The 22,446-nt window shown below is 39.4% G+C and overlaps 1 long non-coding RNA gene across 1 annotated transcript in view; it reads left to right on the top strand.

The window, feature by feature from the left end:
- The window catches only part of LOC129033771 (uncharacterized), a 102,899-nt gene that overhangs the window by 68,804 nt on the left and 11,649 nt on the right, over positions 1–22,446 (top strand). The window lies entirely within an intron of this gene.

Here is a 22,446-nt window from a genome sequence, read left to right as displayed (position 1 = left end):
TTGCTTTTCTTCGTATTTTCTATTTCTTTGGAGAGACTTTCTATTTCTTTGCTGAAATGATGTTTTTTCATTTGTTTTAAGAGTGTTCTTAATTGCTTGTTAAAGCATTTTTGTGGAGGCTGCTTTAAAAGTTTTTGTCAGTTATTTCTAACATCTATGTCAAGTTTCGTGTTGGCAGCTATACATTTTTTGAATTTAATTTGAGATCTTTCCAGTTCTTCATATGATGCATGCTTTTTTATTGAAATATGGGCATTTTGGATTTTATGTTATGAAGACTCCGGATGTTATGTAAACTTTCTGTTTTAGCTGGCTTCCTCTGATGCTAGTGGGCAAAGCAAGAGTTCTAGCTCACCAGTGGCCTTATATTATGAAAGGATGAGGGACTTTACTGCCCTGTGGGATACAAGTCTTGCCCTCCGGCTCTTCCTTCCTACACAGCAGAGTGCTTTGTTGTGCTTTGTTAAGCAGCCTCTCAGGAGAGAAGCCTGGGCTGCTCAGTCAGCCTTGGCTGCTGTGGCTCAGGAAGGGGCCACAGTTATTTCTGTGGTATGTGGCTGAAGTAGACCAGTTATTTTCTAAAAACTTTCCCCTTGCTGGGCAGCCCATTTGCTAGCCTTTAGCTGAAGAGCAGAAATTGTGGGGATACTTTTGTCTGTGCCTATTAGCATTTCTGGATTTCTGGCTTCTTCAGTGGCAAGTCTGAAATATGTGAAGTGAAAAAGCAAAGACCCAAAACCCCAAACCAAACAAACCCAGGGAACTTTCCACTATGTTGTTCTTTGGCAGTTAAGTTGCCTAGCTCATCTGTCTTCTCTCTACCTTTCAGAGTCTCCTAATGTTTGTTTTATGTATAATGCCCAGGGTTTGTAGTTCTACTTATCAGGTGGAATAGGAAAAAGTACGTCTACATCTTCCCTGATGTGGAAGTCCCCTGAATTCTATCATTTAACTGCACATGATTTTACATTTATTCCAATGTGGATTTTGGCTTTTCTAGATTTGACACAAACAGTTTTTCTTTTTGCATGCACATCACCTGAGCCAAGAGAGCACCCTAGGCCACGTGTCAAACACCCTGTGGCAATAAGTTAACATTGTCAAGTCTCCCTAATGAAGCGTGTTGACAAATATGTTATACATACAATTTGGTGCTGACTTTATATTTCTGCATTTATATCTATGCATATTATATAGTTTTATATACTGAGTAGCTTTTTAACATACTACCAGCCACCCATTCCATTTGGAATTAAAACCTTTCTGGGGTTTTTAAAAAGGTGTAGAAAAAGCAGAAATTAGCACTCTAAAAATGGTTTATTTCATAGCCAAATGTCAAACAATTACGCCAATAGGTTGAAAATTCTTGCTTATTTTAACTAGGGTTATGTTCATTTTCAGAGGAAAAAAATCCCCCTCTGTCAAAACATGTACCCCCTCCCCCACAACCTCCTTGTTATAAAAAATTAAGTGTTTCCTCATCTGGATTTTACTATCATAGTCTTATAAATGACCAGATTATTAAGCATAGCCTTCCTGGATATGTTCATGATAATGAAGATTATAGTTTTCAATCAGTGGGCAACTCCTTATGAATCTGTGGATGTTTGATGTACAAGCCCCTGCCTGGGGCTGATGATACAGTGAGCAGAGTCTCACTGAGAGTCACCTGACTCAGCATCTCCTTCCAACCACCGCCTTTTCATTCACTGATATTGTGTCCAGGGCACGCTCAGTTTTCCTCTCTTTCACTGTTCTTGGCTCAGTTGGTTACATCTTAGGGAATCCCTTTCTTATTTGTGCTCGTGCCTTCAATTTAATCCCGGTCCACAACTCTTTCCCTTCCAAATGCTTCAAAAATCTCAGAATCGTAGTTGCTTCTTATACAGGTATGAGGCAAAGACCTGGAGAAAATCAAAAGTGATTTTGCTAAAATATGTGTATTAATAGTGGAAAGAGAGAATAAGATCTCTGGTTCTCTAACAAAAAAAGTATTCCTGTCTTTGTTACATTTCTGCAACTCTCTCTTTCTCTCTTTGTTATATTTCTATAATCTCCCTGGAGGCAAGGAAGGGAAAAATAAAACACCACTAACAATGGGTGATTAATGGCAGGAATAAACCCAAATCAAGACAAAAAAAGCCGTGCATAGACAAGTGAAGTTTGATAAATAGCCAGTGTCCTCTAATGTGAATCCTTTTTGACATTTCTGGAATCCAACCCACCTGGTATCAAGCTGAAGAGGAACTGAGTAGGTTCTCCTTGGTATTCTCATAGAAAAATGTGAAAACATATATCATTAGTTGATATTTGTTGTAAAACAAATGAAGTCTTTTATTTTGGTTGAAAGTGATGGAAAGACAATAAAAAATCCTGAAACATAAAGGGAAAACTTTTGGCTCATGTATTTATGAAACAAGCTTGAGGCACAGGTGGATCCAGGTGTTAAAAAGTTGAAGTCAGGAATTCATTTTTTACATTGCTTAGCTTTGCCATCCTGTGTTGGTTTAACTTCCAAGTAGGCTTGTCATTAAAAAAAAAATGTAAGCAGCACGAGGTTTGTCTTACAAAATTAGAGACCCTTGGGGAATTAAGATATTTTCCCCAATAGTTTCAGTAAACATCATGCACATTGGCTGTGACTGGAACTGCTAGTGTTATATGCACATCTTTTGACCAATCAATGAGGCCAAGGGCTGGAATCCTCTAAATTTCTGACTTCTTGACCTCTGTTATGGAGTCAGTTCTATTTAAACATAAACTGACAGTAGGAAAAGAATTACTCTCCTCCTCTGCCCACCAAAATTGAAATGCTATCAGCAGAAGAAGGAGCAAAGGATTCCAGGAGGTTAAATCAACATATATCTACTACCCACAGAGAAGATAGTAATGTGGATACATAATGAGGTCAGGGATAATTAATCCCATGAACACCAAGGCTATCCTTGCTATTGTTGGTTTAGGTATCTCTTCTGAACTAGGGGTAGGATCCTCAAGGTTCCAGTTATTCTTAAAATCTGTTTTAGAATCTTTCTAAAAGTCTTTGTCTATCTTGTCCTTTTTAATTAAAAGGCATGAGTTTTCAAGATGCATTTTAAAAAGAAACTCTTATTCAATATTATTTCTTCTACTTTGTTTAACCTGTACCAACAAGGCAACATGAACCCTATTTGTGAATATGCTTTACTCTAGCAAAGTTACAGGCTACATAAGTTTGGGGACTAGACTGGAAACTTAACCACATTTTAAAACTATTTTTTAATGGAAAAAAGATTTCATGTTCTGTGCAACTTATTTACAAATGAACCATTGGAATACAATTGATTTGCAAGCATATAATTCTAAGAAATCTACCAGATGTATCAGTGAACTTTAATTTTATGGAATCATTTTGATTAACTTAGTCTTCCTTCTCTATTCAAGTAACCAGGCATCTTCCTGGAGCAAAGTCATAGTTGATATGATTAGATATACAGGGGTTGGGTCAACCATGTTTATTTCTATAAAAGGATCTAGAGATGAGTGTACCTTAAACAGATCCCATTTCCTTTCCTTGGCATGCAGAAAAGCACTCTTTGTATTGGTCATTCTTGTCTGCTGCCTTTGTTTTTGTGACTTGCAAGACTGATAGTAGTGTTGTTATAACACAGTTTAATCTTTCGGGAAGAATTCATCCATTTATGTATCCATCCATTTATTCGCTGAGCAGACACAGGCACAGGACTCTAAAAGGTGAGGCCAACCAGGTCACTGGGCTTCAAGCCTCAAGCTCAAAAGAACCTTGAAGTGTTACAAGCAGCAATGTTCATGGAAATAGCAGGAGGCCTCATCGCAAATGTTGAACTTGCCTAGAATTCAACGGCTGTGAGTATAGCTGCATTAGAGAGTGAAAGGATATCCTCAACCTGAATCTGAAAGCTGCATGATTCCGAGGCAGAGCTCAGAGAGCATTCTAGGCTTTGTGGTGGGCGAATATAGAAACAAGGAAATATCTCAGGATTTCACAGTCTAATGGGGAAGTTGATGTGTAAAAATGTATTACAAAACAAGGCAGAGAGAAACATTTGCTATGCTGGAAGTATAAGCTCTGGACCAAGAAAGGACCTATGAGATACATAACCCTGCATTCTTGACCTTGTCTGTAAGTATGGCAGTATTTGGTTCCTACCACCTCTGCCTTCATCTCTCTGGTGAGTATCATATTCTTTATAATTGCAAACAAGGAGACTCTCTAGGCCCAGAGATTCAAAAACTTTCTTGGCTCCTAGTACCTGTAGGACAAAAGAAATGCCTAATGATTTTGTTTGTCTAATAGTTAGATCCACACAGTTTAAAATATATAATGCATTTATGACCTAACAAGTTGGTAGCTGTTTGAAAAAATACACAAAAATTGAACAATAACAAAATACACAAAAATTGAACATTTTGTTTATCTCATTCTTAAACATCTATAGTATTTACTGATGATGTGTGTGCCCGTTGGACACCACACAACTTCTGAAAGCTTGGCATCATATTAGACATTGCCACACTTATTTCCCATTCCATGTTGATTTTTGCATGGTACTGGCTTTTTGTCACAGCATTGGCTGAAAAGCCAGCTTTGCAAATGTATGATGTTATCAGAAGGAGCTAGTGCTCATCTTCAAGCTGTGAACTACCCCCTAGTAAGTCATACAATGTCAAAAGATCTTGAGTACTGCTGTACTCTTACAAATTTAAAATACACTGTTGCACCCCTCTGTTTGCTGTAGCAGCCCAGTGCAGTCTGAGAACTCCAGCTTTTGTCATCTTTTCTTTTTCACTTGGGTATAAGAGCCCAACTCCTAGTACTATCTGTAACTTCAATCCCCAAATTTGAATTAAGATTTGGCCAGGGACTGGAGCATTCTACTGAGTCAAAAACATGAACTTGAAGAGTGACCAATAACCAAATCAGCATTAGTTTTGTTGAACTACATTCATGGGGATGAACTAGCAAATCTGAAGAGAATAACATAATATGCTCATTCCTTAAATCTACAGTCAACATAGCTCACAGCATTTTTATTCTTAATGATTCAGAAGCCCATCTGAGTTGTGAGGTCCTCACTATGAGCATTTATTAACACAAGTCTAATGAGTTCAGTGAGACCCAGTTTATAGATTTATGTCATCAGAATATTGGTTTTATATTAGCTGTACTACACAACATATTATTTCTTTAATTTGAGTAATGTTGCATTAGTCCAGGGCTGCAGACGGCTTGGGAATAATTATTTTTTCTGACAGTGGTGAAAGAGAATGAGGCATAGATTTGTGGAAACAGAAAATCCTGGTGAAAATGGGAACACAGTAGACTTGCCAAAGCGTTTTTTTTTTTTTTTTTTTTTTAAGTAGAGGATGTGTATAAAGGAGTTAAAGTATTTTAAATATAAAAAAATATATATTTTTTGAGATGGAGTTTCGCTGTTTTTTGTACAGGTTGAAGTGCAATGGCACAATCTCGGCTCACTGCAACCTCTGCCTCCTGGGTTCAAGCAATTCTCCTGCCTCAGCTCCTCAAGTAGCTGGGATTACAGGTGCACGCCACCACACTCAGCTAATTTTGTATTTTTAGTAGAGATGGGATTTCATCATGTTGGCCAGGCAGGTCTTGAGCTCCTGACTTCAGGTGATCCGCCTGCCTTGGCCTCCCGAAGTGTTGGGATTACAGGCATGAGCCACGCGCCTGGCCTACTTTTCCTTTTTTTTTTTTTTAATTTTATTATTATTATACTTTAAGTTTTAGGGTACATGTGCACAATGTGCGGGTTTGTTACATATGTATACATGTGCCATGTTGGTATGCTGCACCCATTAACTCGTCATTTAGCATTAGGTATATCTCCTAATGCTATCCCTCTACCCTCCCCCCACCCCACAACAGACCCCAAAGTGTGATGTTCCCCTTCCTGTGTCCATGTGTTCTCATTGTTCAATTCTCACCTATGAGTGAGAATATGCGGTGTTTGGTTTTTTGTCCTTGTGATAGTTTGCTGAGAATGATGGTTTCCAGCTTCATCCATGTCCCTACAAAGGACATGGACTCATCATTTTTTATGGCTGCATAGTATTCCATGGTGTATATGTGCCACATTTTCTTAATCCAGTCTATCATTGTTGGACATTTGGGTCGGTTCCAAGTCTTTGCTATTGTGAATAGTGCCGCAATAAACATACGTGTGCATGTGTCTTTATAGCAGCATGATTTATAATCCTTTGGGTATATACCCAGTAATGGGATGGCTGGGTCAAATGGAATTTCTAGTTCTAGATCCCTGAGGAATCACCACACTGACTTCCACAATGGTTGAACTAGTTTACAGTCCCACCAACAGTGTAAAAGTGTTCCTATTTCTCCACAACCTCTCCAGCACCTGTTGTTTCCTGACTTTTTAATAATCGCCATTCTAACTGGTGTGAGATGGTATCTCACTGTGGTTTTGATTTGCATTTCTCTGATGGCTAGTGATGATGAGCATTTTTTCATGTGTGTTTTGGCTGCATAAATGTCTTCTTTTGAGAAGTGCCTGTTCATGTCCTTTGCCCACTTTTTGATGGGGTTGTTTGTTTTTTTCTTGTAAATTTGTTTGAGTTCATTGTAGATTCTGGGTATTAGCCCTTTGTCAGATGAGTAGGTTGTGAAAATTTTCTCCCATTCTGTAGGTTGCCTGTTCACTCTGATGGTAGTTTCTTTTGCTGTGCAGAAGCTCTTTAGTTTAATTAGATCCCATTTGTCAATTTTGGCTTTTGTTGCCATTGCTTTTGGTGTTTTAGACATGAAGTTCTTGCCCATGCCTATATCCTGAATGGTATTGCCTAGGTTTTCTTCTAGGGTTTTTATGGTTTTAGGTCTAAAGTTTAAGTCTTTAATCCATCTTGAATTGGTTTTTGTATAAGGTGTAAGGAAGGGATCCAGTTTCAGCTTTCTACATCTGGCTAGCCAGTTTTCCCAGCACTATTTATTAAACAGGGAATCCTTTCCCCATTGCTTGTTTTTGTCAGGTTTGTCAAAGATCAGATAGTTGTAGATATGCGGCGTTATTTCTGAGGGCTCTGTTCTGTTCCATTGGTCTATATCTCTGTTTTGGTACCAGTACCATGCTGTTTTGGTTACTGTAGCCTTGTAGTATAGTTTGAAGTCAGGTGGCATGATGCCTCCAGCTTTGTTCTTTTTGCTTAGCATTGACTTGGCAATACGGGCTCTTTTTTGTTTCCATATGAACTTTAAAGTAGTTTTTTCCAATTCTGTGAAGAAAGTCATTGATAGCTTGATGGGGATGGCATTGAATCTCTAAATTACCTTGGGCAGTATGGCCATTTTCACGATATTGATTCTTCCTACCCATGAGCATGGAATGTTCTTCCATTTGTTTGTATCCTCTTTTATTTCATTGAGCTGTGGTTTGTAGTTCTCCTTGAAGAGGTCCTTCACATCCCTTGTAAGTTGGATTCCTAGGTATTTTATTCTCTTTGAAGCAATTGTGAATGGGAGTTCACTCATGATTTGGCTCTCTGTTTGTCTGTTGCTGATGTATAAGAATGCTTGTGATTTTTGCACACTGATTTTGTATCCTGAGACTTTGCTGCAGTTGCTTAACAGTTTAAGGAGATTTTGGGCTGAGATGATGGGGTTTTCTAGATATACAATCATGTCATCTGCAAACAGGGACAATTTGACTTCCTCTTTTCCTAATTGAATACCCTTGATTTCCTTCTCCTGCCTAATTGCCCTGGCCAGAACTTCCAATACTATGTTGAATAGGAGTGGTGAGAGAGGGCATCCCTGTCTTGTGCCAGTTTTCAAAGGGAATGCTTCCAGTTTTTGTCCATTCAGTGTGATATTGGCTGTGGGTTTGTCATAGATAGCTCTTATTATTTTGACATACATCCCATCAATACCTAATTAATGAGAGTTTTTAGCATGAAGGGCTGTTGAATTTTGTCAAAGGCCTTTTCTGCATCTATTGAGATAATCACATGGTTTTTGTCTTTGGTTCTGTTTATATGCTGGATTACATTTATTGATTTGCGTATGTTGAACCAGCCTTGCATCCCAGAGATGAAGCCCATTTGATCATGGTGTATAAGCTTTTTGATGTGCTGTTGGATTCAGTTTGCCAGTATTTTATTGAGGATTTTTGCATCAATGTTCATCAAGGATTTTGGTCTAAAATTCTCTTTTTTTGTCGTGTCTCTGCCAGGCTTTGGTATCAGGATGATGCTGGCCTCATAAAATGAGTTAGGGAGGATTCCCTCTTTTTCTATTGATTGGAATAATTTCAGAAGGAAGGGTACCAGCTCCTCCTTGTACCTCTGGTAGAATTCGGCTGTGAATCCGTCTGGTCCTGGACTTTTTTTGGTTGGTAAGCTATTAATTATTGCCTCAATTTCACAGCCTGTTACTGGTCTATTCAGAGATTCAACTTCTTCCTCGTTTAGCCTTGGGAGGGTGTATGTGTTGAGGAATTTATCCATTTCTTCTAGATTTTCTAGTTTATTTGCATAGAGGTGTTTATAGTATTCTCTGTTGGTAGTTTATATTTCTGTGGGATCAGTGGTGGTATCCCCTTTGTCATTTTTTATTGTGTCTATTTGATTTTTCTCTCTTTTCTTCTTTATTAGTTTTGCTAGTGGTCTATCAATTTTGTTGATCTTTTCAGAAAACCAGCTCCTGGATTCATTGATTTTTTGAAGGTTTTTTTGTGCCTCTATTTCCTTCAGTTCTGCTCTGATCTTAGTTATTTCTTGCCTTCTGCTAGCTTTTGAATGTGTTTGCTCTTGCTTTTCTAGTTCTTTTAATTGTGATGTTAGGGTGTCAATTTTACATCTTTCCTGCTTTCTCTTGTGGGCACTTAGTGCTATAAATTTCTCTCTACACCTCTACACACTGCTTTGAATGTGTCCGAGAGATTCTGGTATGTCGTGTCTTTTTTCTCGTTGGTTTCAGAGAACATCTTTATTTCTGCCTTCATTTCGTTATGTATGCAGTAGTCATTCAGGAGCAGGTTGTTCAGTTTCCATGTAGTTGAGCAGTTTTGAGTGAGTTTCTTAATCCTGAGTTCTGGTTTGATTGCACTATGGTCTGAGAGAAAGTTTGTTATAATTTCTGCTCTTTTAGATTTGCTGAGGAGTTCTTTACTTCCAACTATGTGGTCAGTTTTGGAATAGGTGTGGTGTGGTGCTGAAAAGAATATATATTCTGTTGATTTGGGGTGGAGAGTTCTGTAGATGTCTATTAGGTCCACTTGGTGCAGAGCTGAGTTCAATTCCTGGATATCCTTGTTAACTTTCTCTCTTGTTGATCTGTCTAATGTTCACAGTGGGGTGTTAAAGTCTCCCATTATTATTGTGTGGGAGTCTAAGACTCTTTGTAGGTCACTAAGGACTTGCTTTATGAATCTGGCTGCTCCTGTATTAGGTGCATATATGTTTAGGATAGTCAGCTCTTCTTGTTGAATTGATCCCTTTACCATTATGTAATGGCCTTCTTTGTCTCTTTTGATCTTCGTTGGTTTAAAGTCTGTTTTATCAGAGACTAGGATTGCAACCCCTGCCTTTTTTTGTTTTCCATTTGCTTGGTAGATCTTCCTCCATCCCTTTATTTTGAGCCTATGTGTGTCTCTGCACATGAGATGGGTTTCCTGAATATAGCACACTGATGGGTCTTGAATCTTTATCCAATTTGCCAGTCTGTGTCTTTTAATTGGAGCATTTAGCCCATTTACATTTAAGGTTAATATTGTTATGTGTGAATTTGATCCTGTCATTATGATGTTAGCTGGTTATTTTGCTTGTTAGTTGATGCAGTTTCTTCCTAGCCCTGATGGTCTTTACAATTTGGCATGTTTTTGCAGTGGCTGGTACTGGTTGTTCCTTTCCATGTTTAGTGCTTCCTTCAGGACCTCTTTTAGGGCAGGCCTGGTGGTGACAAAATCTCTCAGCATTTGCTTGTCTGTAAAGTATTTTATTTCTCCTTCACTTATGAAGCTTAGTTTGGCTGGATATGAAATTCTGGGTTGAAAATATTTTTCTTTAAGAAAGTTGAATATTGGCCCCCACTCTCTTCTGGCTTGTAGAGTTTTTGCCAAGTGATCAGCTGTTAGTCTGATGGGCTTCCCTTTGTGGGTAACCCGACCTTTCTCTCTGGCTGCCCTTAACATTTTTTCTTCGTTTCAACTTTGGTGAATCTGACAATTATGTGTCTTGGAGTTGCTCTTCTCTAGGAGTATCTTTGTGGCGTTCTCTGTATTTCCTGAATTTGAATGTTGGCCTGCCTTGCTAGATTGGGGAAGTTCTCCTGGATAATATCCTGCAGAGTGTTTTGCAACTTGGTTCCATTCTCCCCATCACTTTCAGGTACACCAATCAGACATAGATTTGGTCTTTTCACATAGTCCCATATTTCTTGGAGGCTTTGTTCGTTTCTTTTTATTCTTTTTTCTCCAAACTTCTCTTCTCACTTCATTTCATTCCTTTCGTCTTCCATCGCTGATACCCTTTCTTCCAGTTGATTGCATTGGCTACTGAGTCTTGTGCATTCATTGCGTAGTTCTTGTTCCATGGTTTTCAGCTCCATCAGGTCCTTTAAGGACTTCTCTGCATTGGTTATTCTAGTTAGCCATTTGTCTAATTTTTTTTCAAGGTTTTTAACTTCTTTGCCATTGGCTCGAACTTTGTCCTTTAGCTCGGAATTGTTTGATCTTCTGAAGCCTTCTTCGCTCAACTCATCGAAGTCATTCTCCGTCCACCTTTGTTCCATTGCTGGTGAGGAGCTGCATTCCTTTGGAGGAGGAGAGGTGCTGTGATTTTAGAGTTTCCAGTTTTTCTGCTCTGTTTTTTCCCCATCTTTGTGGTTTTATCTACCTTTGGTCTTTGATGATGGTGACGTACAGATGGGTTTTTGGTGTGGATGTCCTTTCTGTTTGTTAGTTTTCCTTCTAACAGTCAGGACCCTCCGCTGCAGGTCTGTTAGAGTTTGCTGGAGGTCGACTCCAGACCCTGTTTGCCTGGGTATCAGCAGTGGAGGCTGCAGAACAGTGAATATTGGTGAACCACAAATGCTGCTGCCTGATTTTTCCTCTGAAAGTTTTGTCTCAGAGGAGTACCTGGCCGTGTGAGGTGTCAGTCTGCCCCTACTGGGGGGTGCCTCCCAGTTAGGCTACTTGGGGGTCAGGGACCCACTTGAGGAGGCAGTCTGCCCATTCTCAGATCTCCAGCTGCGTGCTGGGAGAACCACTACTTTCTTTTTTATTTATTTATTTATTTATTATTATTAAACTTTAGGCTTTATGGTACATGTGTGCAATGTGCAGGTTAGTTAAATATGTATACATGTGCCATGCTGGTGCGCTGCACCCACCAACTCGTCATCTAGCATTAGGTATATCTCCCAATGCTATCCCTCCCCCCTCCCTCCACCCCACAACAGTCCCCAAAGTGTGATGTTCCCCTTCCTGTGTCCATGTGTTCTCATTGTTCAATTCCCATCTATGAGTGAGAATATGCAGTGTTTGGTTTTTTGTTCTTGCGATAGTTTACTGAGAATGATGATTTCCAATTTCATCCATGTCCCTACAAAGGACATGAACTCATCATTTTTTATGGCTGCATAGTATTCCATAGTGTATATGTGCCACATTTTCTTAATCCAGTCTATCATTGTTGGACATTTGGGTCGGTTCCAAGTCTTTGCTATTGTGAATAGTGCCGCAATAAACATACGTGTGCATGTGTCTTTATAGCAGCATAATTTATAGTCCTTTGGGTATATACCCAGTAATGGGATGGCTGGGTCAAATGGAATTTCTAGTTCTAGATCCCTGAGGAATCGCCACACTGATTTCCACAATGGTTGAACTAGTTTACAGTCCCACCAACAGTGTAAAAGTGTTCCTATTTCTCCACATCCTCTCCAGCACCTGTTGTTTCCTGACTTTTTAATGATCACCATTCTAACTGGTGTGAGATGATATCTCATTGTGGTTTTGGTTTGCATTTCTCTGATGGCTAGTGATGGTGAGCATTTTTTCATGTGTTTTTTGGCTGCATAAATGTCTTCTTTTGAGAAGTGTCTGTTCATGTCCTTTGCCCACTTTTTGATGGAGTTGTTTGCTTTTTCTTGTAAATTTGTTTGAGTTCATTGTAGATTCTGGATATTAGCCCTTTGTCAGATGAGTAGGTTGCGAAAATTTTCTCCCATTCTGTAGGTTGCCTGTTCACTCTGATGGTAGTTTCTTTTGCTGTGCAGAAGCTCTTTAGTTTAATTAGATCCCATTTGTCAATTTTGGCTTTTGTTGCCATTGCTTTTGGTGTTTTAGACATGAAGTCCTTGCCCATGCCTATATCCTGAATGGTATTGCCTAGGTTTTCTTCTAGGGTTTTTATGGTTTTAGGTCTAAAGTTTAAGTCTTTAATCCATCTTGAATTGATTTTTGTAAAAGGTGTAAGGAAGGGATCCAGTTTCAGCTTTCTACATCTGGCTAGCCAGTTTTCCCAGCACTATTTATTAAATAGGGAATCCTTTCCCCATTGCTTGTTTTTGTCAGGTTTGTCAAAGATCAGATAGTTGTAGATATGTGGCGTTATTTCTGAGGGCTCTGTTCTGTTCCATTGGTCTATATCTCTGTTTTGGTACCAGTACCATGCTGTTTTGGTTACTGTAGCCTTGTAGTATAGTTTGAAGTCTGGTAGTGTGATGCCTCCTGCTTTGTTTTTTTGGCTTAGGATTGACTTGGCGATGCAGGCTCTTTTTTGGTTCCATATGAACTTTAAAGTAGTTTTTTCCAATTCTGTGAAGAAAGTCATTGATAGCTTGATGGGGATGGCATTGAATCTCTAAATTACCTTGGGCAGTATGGCCATTTTCACGATATTGATTCTTCCTACCCATGAGCATGGAATGTTCTTCCATTTGTTTGTATCCTCTTTTATTTCATTGAGCAGTGGTTTGTAGTTCTCCTTGAAGAGGTCCTTCACATCCCTTGTAAGTTGGATTCCTAGGTATTTTATTCTCTTTGAAGCAATTGTGAATGGGAGTTCACTCATGATTTGGCTCTCTGTTTGTCTGTTGCTGGTGTATAAGAATGCTTGTGATTTTTGTACATTGATTTTGTATCCTGAGACTTTGCTGAAGTTGCTTATCAGCTTAAGGAGATTTTGGGCTGAGACAATGTGGTTTTCTAGATATACAATCATGTTGTCTGCAAACAGGGACAATTTGACTTCCTCTTTTCCTAATTGAATACCCTTGATTTCCTTCTCCTGCCTAATTGCCCTGGCCAGAACTTCCAACACTATGTTGAATAGAAGTGGTGAGAGAGGGCATCCCTGTCTTGTGCCAGTTTTCAAAGGGAATGCTTCCAGTTTTTGCCCATTCAGTATGATATTGGCTGTGGGTTGGTCATAGATAGCTCTTACTATTTTGAGATACGTCCCATCAATACCTAATTTATTGAGAGTTTTTAGCATGAAGGGTTGTTGAATTTTGTTAAAGGCCTTTTCTGCATCTATTGAGATAATCATGTGGTTTTTGTGTTTGGGAGAACCACTGCTTTCTTCAAAGCTGTCGGACTGGGACATTTAAGTCTGCGGAGTTTTCTGCTGCCTTTTCTTTGTCTGTGCCCTGCCCCCAGAGGTGGAGCCTACAGAGGCAGGCAGGCCTCCTTGAGCTGTGGTGGGCTCCACCCAGTTCAAGCTTCCCGGCTGCTTTGTTTACCTACTCAAGCCTCAGCAATGGCGGGCGCTCCTCCCCCAGCCTCACTGCCACCTTGCAGTTTGATCTCAGAGTGCTGTGCTAGCAATGAGCGAGGCTCCGTTGGCATAGGACCCTCTGAGTCAGGTGCAGGATATAATCTCCTGGTGTGCCGTTTGTTAAGCCTGTTGGAAAAGCGCGGTATTAGGGTGGGAGTGACCCGATTTTCCAGGTGCCGTCTGTCACCCCTTTCTTTGACTAGGAAAGGGAATTCCCTGACCCCTTGCACTTCCCGGGTGAGGCGATGCCTTGCCCTGCTTTGGCTCACCCACAGTGCGCTGCACCCACTGTCCTGCACACACTGTCCGGCACTCCCCAGTGAGATGAACCCAGTACCTCAGTTGGAAATGCAGAAATCACCCGTCTTTTGCATCACTCATGCTGAGAGCTGTAGAATGGAGCTGTTCCTATTCGGCCATCTTGGCTCCACCCTACTTTTCATTTAAGGAAGTCTTGTTGCTCTGTGATTCCTCACCCATCAGATCCATAGCATTCATAGGTTAAGAATGGACAAGTATCACCCAGAAGAAAGAGATCATTGTTGATTGAGTGTTGGATCTGGGATGGGGTTGAAGAATTTGCATTCTAACGTATTTTTCTAACATGCTGATCTTTAGAGCACTTTGAAAGCAACCTAGAGAGTCTTGAAAGTCAAGTTTACTGAGATAGAACAAAGATTTATAAATTTTAGAGTTTCCATTTCCATATCAATACCAAAACCTGGAGTTCTAAAACTGGTTTTACCATAAATAGATGTAAGTAGTCCTTGCCAGACAGGACAAAAAATCCTGCTGCCGCTGGACAGAGGTGGGGAAGGAGACAAAATGACTAAGAAGGGATAGAATGTTCTTACTCCTGGCCAGGTGTGGTGGCTCATGCCTGTAATCCCAGTACTTTGGGAGGCCAAGGCAGGCTAATCACTTGATGCCAGGAGTTCGAGACCAGCCTGGCCACATGGCGAAACCCTGTCTCTACTAAAAATACAAAAATTAGCCAGGCTTGGTGGTGTGTTCCTGTAGTCCCAGCTACTCAGGGGGCTGAGGCAGGAGAATTGCTTGAACCAGGAGGTGGATGTTGCAGTGAGCTGAGATTCTGCTATTGCACTCCAGCCTGGGCCACAGAGTGAGACTGTCCAAGAAAAATAAATAAAATAAATAAATAAATAAATAATGTTCTTACTCCCTTTCCCCTAACACCATTTTTGAGTCTAGTGTAAATCATTGTAAGTAGCAATTAGTGGTTAATTTGGAGAAATTAAGGCCTAGCCAAAGATGGGGCCCATATCCTTGCCTAGGTTGGTTTAGGCCTCTCAGGAAGCTCTGTGCCATCATGAGGTGATTGCAGAACTCGCCATGGTAGATGGCATCCAGGGGCAATAAGGGGGTCTGAGACACGGCTCTTCTTTTTCTGTATGGCTTGTGCATGATGTTGAATAAATCTAGACGTTCCTATGAGACTCTGGTGGCTGGGTGAGGGGATGCAAATGGTAGCCAAGAATAAAGAGTTTGAGAGCACTCCAGGGAGTGGACACAGCACAGTGCATGGATCTGTAGAACCAGGCAGAATTTGCCACTTGGTAGATATACAGAGGGTCAGCAGCTCTCAAAAGGCAAGGAGGGAGACTGTCCGTAGGGAGGAAGCTGAGTTCCGCAGGAGCGGGCTTAGTATTGCCCACATGGAGACAACAGGCCAACCGCACACACTTGAGCACAGAATCCAGTGCATGAAGGCTAGGAGAGAGAAGCAAGAGCACACCGGGAGAGTGCTGGAAGCTTGCAGAGAATGTCAAACCAGAAGCAGACAGCTCTTCCATTCCCTGGGCTCAGAGCCATTCAGGGAAAATTAGGGTGAAACTGGCAGGACTGAGCACCTAACCCCAAAGCTCTTGGTTTACCTGAATGTGGCTGTTCTAAATTGGGCAAGCAGAAGTGTGTCTTTTCACAACAACTCGTCAGAATGGGAGCGCCAAAGAAAAAGGAGGGCAGATAAAGAAAACAACAGTATTCTGGGAGAAGGGGCTGTGGTGCTAGGGATTACATTTTAACCCTATCATGTTATTTCCAGGATAGATAAAATTCAGAGGTACCTCAACATGTTATAAATAATGTGATTTTCAAATGTTTGTTTGAAATGCCACACTCTTGTAATCTTCACCTTTTATTTAGTTCCAACATTTCAACAAATGGCCCTGAAGAGCTCTCTATTGATACTTTGGGCCAAGATCTTGCTAGACACTGGAATCTTAGGTGGCTTCCACCATGGCTGGGATCTAAGCTGGGGCCTAGGCACTGCTGACCCTTAGGGCTTGGGCATTTCTGGAGAATTTCTGGTGAACTGGTGAGGGGGGCTAAGGGAAATCTGCCTAAGGGGTCTAAAGGAACCACCTGAGGGGGAGTTCATCTTACAGAAGGAAAGCAGGCACTCTGCAAATGTTCCTTTCACAAAGTTGTGATTGTCGAGGGAGGAGAAGGGATGGTGTAGTGAATGATATTCTAATTTATTCCTAGTCTGGCCCTTGGATGTATCTCTTTATTTTCAGGTACAGTCTCAAAAAACTCTTTAAATGCCATTGTACATTGAGGCCTAACAGCGCTGCTTGCAGGCCTTTGTTCTGAGCAGAGGGACAGGCGTTCTTCTTGCTTTGCCACTGACTACTCAGAGCTTTTCCTTCTTGATGGATGGGGTGGCCGTGGAGAATGCTGGCTTTCAGAGGAGAAATTAGATAGAGTCTGATGTCCCAGTTGGCAGGGCAGCATAGCCACAGAGCCTGTTAGATCACAGTTATTTGGGAGCCCACTTGAAATACCCCATAAGGACTTCCAAAAAATATGACAGGCCTTCTGTGAAGTACAAATGGCCCTAAATGAACAGGTGAGGGCAAAATGAAAATTTAGTCACCACCCTGAGAATCACTAATTCAAACATTTTATTTAGAATAATCTTTTTTTTTTAAAGGATTTTAACATTTTAAAGGCTGGAAAACTGCCTTTTCATCAAGGCTAGACTTGCAAGGCCCAGTGCAAAATGAAAACACAGGGTCCACGTTTAGAAACTAAGACTTTCAAGGCAGCAACAGCAGAGCATTAAAGTAACTGCAGTGTGCGTCTGCGTGCAGGGCCCTATGTGACTGTGCAGGTTGCACAGCCATGAAGCCGGCCCTAGGATCACTTACTAGCCAGAACAAACAGACAAAAATAAAATATTCTTTATCCATCTGCCACTTTTTCTCCATCCTGCACGTCAGGTTCTAGCCAAATTAACTTTAGATTCTTTGAAAGTGTCTGAAGTTGGGTTCCCTGAAAGGTGTATTTACCTGGAGGTGATTTTTTTGAGGAAGCACTCCAGGGAGGCCAGTAAGAGCCTGGAGGAAGCAGGACAGGCAGAGGGGGAGGCTGAGCAAATGTGTCTTCTTTCTCTTCTCTCTTTTTCTCTTTTTTTTTTGTACAGTTTTAAAATTCATTTTATTTTGCTATGTTTCCATCTTTCTATGTTTCCCAGGCTGGTCTCAAACTCCTGAGCTCAAGTGATCCTCCTGTCTCAGCCTCCCGAGTAGCCCAGCCAAGTGTGCTTTCTTGATCCCAGGAGGAAGGCCCATAAAGGGAAGGCTTCAGCTTGAATCCCCAAGGGAAATTGAGTGTAATTTCATCTCAGAGTTATCCCAAGCTAAGGTAAGGGAGATGGGCATTCACATCCAGCGTACTGATTAGTATTGGTTAATAGCTGCCTAGTGCCTCTGGGCAAACGTGCTGGGCTCCCGAAGACTAGCAGCAGGTTCTGGCCATTGAAAGGCAGGGAGTGGTAACTCCCATTTGTCTTTCAAGTCACCCGTTAGCCCTTGCCTCTCTGAGAAGCCTTTGTTCCCTGATTCCTAGATGTCCCCAGATGATGCAAGCTTCTTGAAAAAAATGTCCTTGTCTTGTTCATTTTTGCACTTCTAAAACCTAGGAGGTACCTAATGAGTGTTTGTGTAATGGATGAAGAAATGAAGGTACCTCATCTAATGAGAGAGCATCAGCCCAACAACTTTTCTTCTCTTCTAAACCATTTTGGGCTTGTTAGGGAGACAGAGTCTTAAACTTCTCTTTCAGGGTGGTTCAGTGCCCCAGCCTATTACTATTAGATTTTTTCCAATATATTAAAAAGCTAATAAAAATTAATACCTTCAAAACCCAAAGTATAGCCACATAAATAGTTCCACATACATGAGCCATGAATTCACCAGTGACTTAAAATATCACCATAATGCCAGCGATTCAGCGTTTTATAAGCCATTAAATCTCTCTTTTTTATGTGAACAGAAGGTGCATCCAGGACTTTTCATTGTTAAGAATTTTCCTTTTGTTTCCCAGTGAGGACAAAAGCTATATTCTTTTTGAAATGGGTACAACCCTGTAATGGCATGCTTTCCTATTTGGATATGACAGATATCCTCTCAGGAACTAAACTGATTTCTGCATGACATACTTGAGACTTGGAGAAGTAAGCTGCAATTTATCTCCTCTAAATCGCACTCCCCAGTTCAGAGCAGGAGGTAGATAACCTCAATGTGAACTTTGCCTATGGATGTTTATCTGCAGGCTCCAGGTAATATGGATTTATTCTGGTAATATACAGACCATTTGGCAGATAACATTTGAGAGCAAACATTTTATTGCTGATTTCTTGTAAATTTTACATGGCTGTGTTTTAATGGATTCTCCTTCTAAACCGCAGACTCACAACATGAGTAGTTATACAGATTTTTATTATGATCTTGAATATTGACTTTTAATCATGCACTGGTTAACAAAACAAATAAGGCTGTCACTTCCATCAAGGGAGCATTAAGGATGGAGGGTATCCTTTTGACATCTCTTCTACCTTTCCATCCCAGTGCTACTTGTTTTAATATCACCCATGCCAGGCATAAAAAGGGAAAAATTTCACATTACTTTAAGAAGACCCTAGAGCAGTTTGTAGTTGTGTTTATTGCAAAAGATACAGGGCTTACTGTAATGATAGCTGAAGGACACCTTAACAACCATATTCAAGAGTAAGAAGGGAAATTCAAAGAGACGTGTGAGGCATTATTTCCATCTCAGTAGAAGACAGGCTGGACAAAAAATACATTTATATTGAAGCCAAAGAAGGTAGACAATTGAATGAACTTCCTGACTACAAGAATATTAGGGGAAAGAAGTCATTAAAAAATCCAAGAGCTAAATTCCGCTCTTTTTGATATCTTTTGGTTCTTAACATGGCCTTATAGAAGACTCAGTAACTCAGTATCTGACAGCAATGGCCCAAGAGTTTTGCAGATCTGAGGTCAGCATCCAGAAACGGTGACCCCTCTAACACCCCTCCCATTCTAAGACAGTGATCTCATCCTTGGAGATAATAAGAGGTGAAGAGAAACTTCTATGTGACCTGTATATTTTTAGATTCTATTTCTAAGCATGAGGAGGGCTAAAGGCTTTTGAATTTCTTTTCTGGCAATTCAGGCAAGAAAATAGGTCAAGAGCTCAGTAGGACCAAGAAGATCAGTGATTTATTTCTGTACGGCGGTTGGTGTTCTTTTTAACCCTTTCTCACAAGAATATCCTGAAATATATCCTGTGAGGAAATGTTAATGATGAAGATAAATGCAGGATATTGAGGTCTTGGTGAATGTTAATTGTGTAATAAATCTTAGTAGAAGGTATGAATGGGATCCAGTGACTCTTTGACAATAGTATAGTTTGGATGAAATCAGGTTAATGTATTTTGTTTAGACCTATAGAAAATTTGAGCTGGAAAGGGCCTCAGAAATCAAATCTAATTATATTATTATTCATTTAGTTTTTACTGGTGGAGCAACTGAATCATTTGTCATCTGGATAATAGCATGGGTGCTGCAAATTCAATCCAGTATGATGGTGTTTCCATTCCGTTACACTCTTCTAGGATGCCAGTTCTCTCTGCACCTTATCTTATGGAAAAAGCTAGAATTTTGTAGTTGTTTATTTCTTATCCCTATAGCAAAAAATGTAAAAAAATAGTTTTTTTTTATCTCAATCTGTGAAAAATATGAAAAATGGCAACTACTTTAATGTCTTGTACCAGGTTAAAATTTTTCCATCAATTCAGTGCCACCATGGCAACTTTCTAAACAAAAGAGCAATAAAAGGGTGGTGCTCATTATTCTTAAAAATCATCATTACAGAAAACAATAACTTGGTCAGTAGTATGAAACAATATCTTTACAAACCCTAGCCAAGCAACAGGAAAGCTGTTACCATAAAACATCATCTATATGAAGATCCATTGGGCTCCTTCTTATTTTATCAGTTGACTTCCCTGTTTTGTTGTTTGAAATGGAATTAAATCCTGACTGTATTGAGGAAGATTGGGGAGTTCATGGAAAATAGTCACTTTGAATGGAGAATGTATGTATTTTGGAAGCCAACATTAAAGTGAGGGTATTTTTCCTAACACAGAAGAGCTTTAAGGTTGCCTCCATACTTTTGAAGAAATAAGTGCCTTCCCAGTAGAATTTCAGGCACCCTAGCCAATTATCAGGAATTATTTCTACCTTGACAATGAAATCAACCCTCAATAAGGAAAAAAACATGAGCACACTGCAATTTGAGGAACCTGTGTGTATTTCAGAGTCTCCAGGAACAATGTTGTTAAACAAAATATAAAATGTGCAATAAACTTTAGGTATAAAGGACTTTGTTGGCTATAAAATTTTATTTTACTGCTATCCTCCTATGGCTAAACATGTTGGAGATAAGGAAAGTATTAAAATATTTAAGATGACAGAACATGAAGCCTAATTCTAGAAATATAGCAGTGAGAAAGAATGACAAGGGGCAGACACAGAATGCCTATTCCATCAGCTGCATACTTTCCATCATTTCAGTGTATACTTAATTTTAAAAGATACAGAGGGTGGAGTGAGCATCCATGGTTGACCATCTCCATTACACTCTACACAGAGACACCAGTTGAAACTGAGAGTGACAACTTTGTGTCAGAATCACAGTGTTGGAGCAAGTCCCACGTGGTCACTTCTTTCTTGCATAAACACACAGTCAGGATGTTGGAGAATTTTCCTGAGGCTCAGCTTACTGTTTTCATGAGTCTATGGGAGCTTATAAAAATACATACTGTTTAAATTTCCCTAAATGTGCATGGAGGCAAAGATTTTTATTTTGAAACGGAAAACCTCTTGTTTTCCATTGTTAAGGAAAGCCTTTGTTACAGAAATAAGTCTCCCTGCGGAAAATTATAGTTTTCAGGTGAGCTATCCCTACTAATCAGACTCAAGGTTGATTGGGACATTACAAAATTGTATGATTTTTCCTTTGGAATAAAAATTATTGAATGAGAGAAGCAAAATCCTAAAAATGAGAAGATGATAGTGTTTTCTACTGAACCATTTGCAAAGTAGAATTAGAAAATTATTTGAATGTTCTGCTAGAATTACATGCATGATTAATTAGGATGGCACCACCAAAACCAGATTCCTTTCTTTTAGAGTATCTGTATTAAATTTGAACTTGATTTTTTCAATCTCTAATTTTCAGTTATGTACATATGGTTTATTGTGGTTTTGTTGCTTTTTTTGTTGCTCTGTGTGTAGAGACATGTGTGGATATGTGTGTGTGAATATGTGTGTGTGGAGAGTGGGTGTCTCATTATGGTATTCTTAGTTTGTAGCATACTTCCTAGCACATAGTGGGATATTAACTAATATATCTTAAAGAAAGATACTTGAGAACGTTTGCTTTTGTCCTGTATTTATAAAAGTAATACTCATTTTAGAAAAATATAAAGGAGAATAGAAAAATAGAGAAGGAAACTAAGTTTACCTCTAATCTTACCAACCAGTAATAATGTTATTAATCTTTTGGTGTGATTCCAATAATCTAATTTTTATATATATTATATATATATTATATATAATATATATTATACATATTATATATATAATATATAATATATAATATATATACATATATGTTTTATATATTATATATTATATATAATATATTTTATATATAATTTATATATAATATGTATATAAATATATATATATTTATATATAATTTATATATATTTTATATATAATATACATACATATATATAAAACATTATGTTATATTTGTATAATATATATATACAAATACCTGTATGTATGAATATATACATATATAATATATATATAATATATGTATATATTCATACATACAGGTATTTCTAGAAACACACACACAGACACACACACACACACACACACACACACACCAGACACTCACAATTGGTATCTGTATTAGTTCATTTTCACATTGCTATAATGAACCAACTGAGACTGAGTAATTTATAAAGAAAGGAGGTTTAATTGATTCACAGTTCCACATGGCTGGGGATGCCTCAGGAAACTTACAATCATGGCGGAAGGCAAAGTGGAAGCAAGGCATGTCTTCTATGGCAGCAGAAGACACAGTGAGCAAGGGGGGAACTGCCAAACACTTTTCAACCATTAGATCTCATGGGAACTCACCCACTATCATGAGAACAGCATGGGGGAAACTGCCTCCATGATCCAATCACCTCCCATTAGGTCCCTTCCTCCACATGTGGGGATTACAATTCAAGATGAAATTTGGGTGGGGACCCAGAGCCAAACTATATTAGTATCAAAC

This window comes from Pongo pygmaeus, chromosome 2 (genome assembly GCF_028885625.2).
Source record: "Pongo pygmaeus isolate AG05252 chromosome 2, NHGRI_mPonPyg2-v2.0_pri, whole genome shotgun sequence".
NCBI classification, from domain to species: Eukaryota; Metazoa; Chordata; class Mammalia; order Primates; family Hominidae; genus Pongo; species Pongo pygmaeus.
The sequence above is the reverse complement of the archived record's forward strand: the minus strand, read 5'-3'. Positions and strand labels throughout refer to the sequence as shown.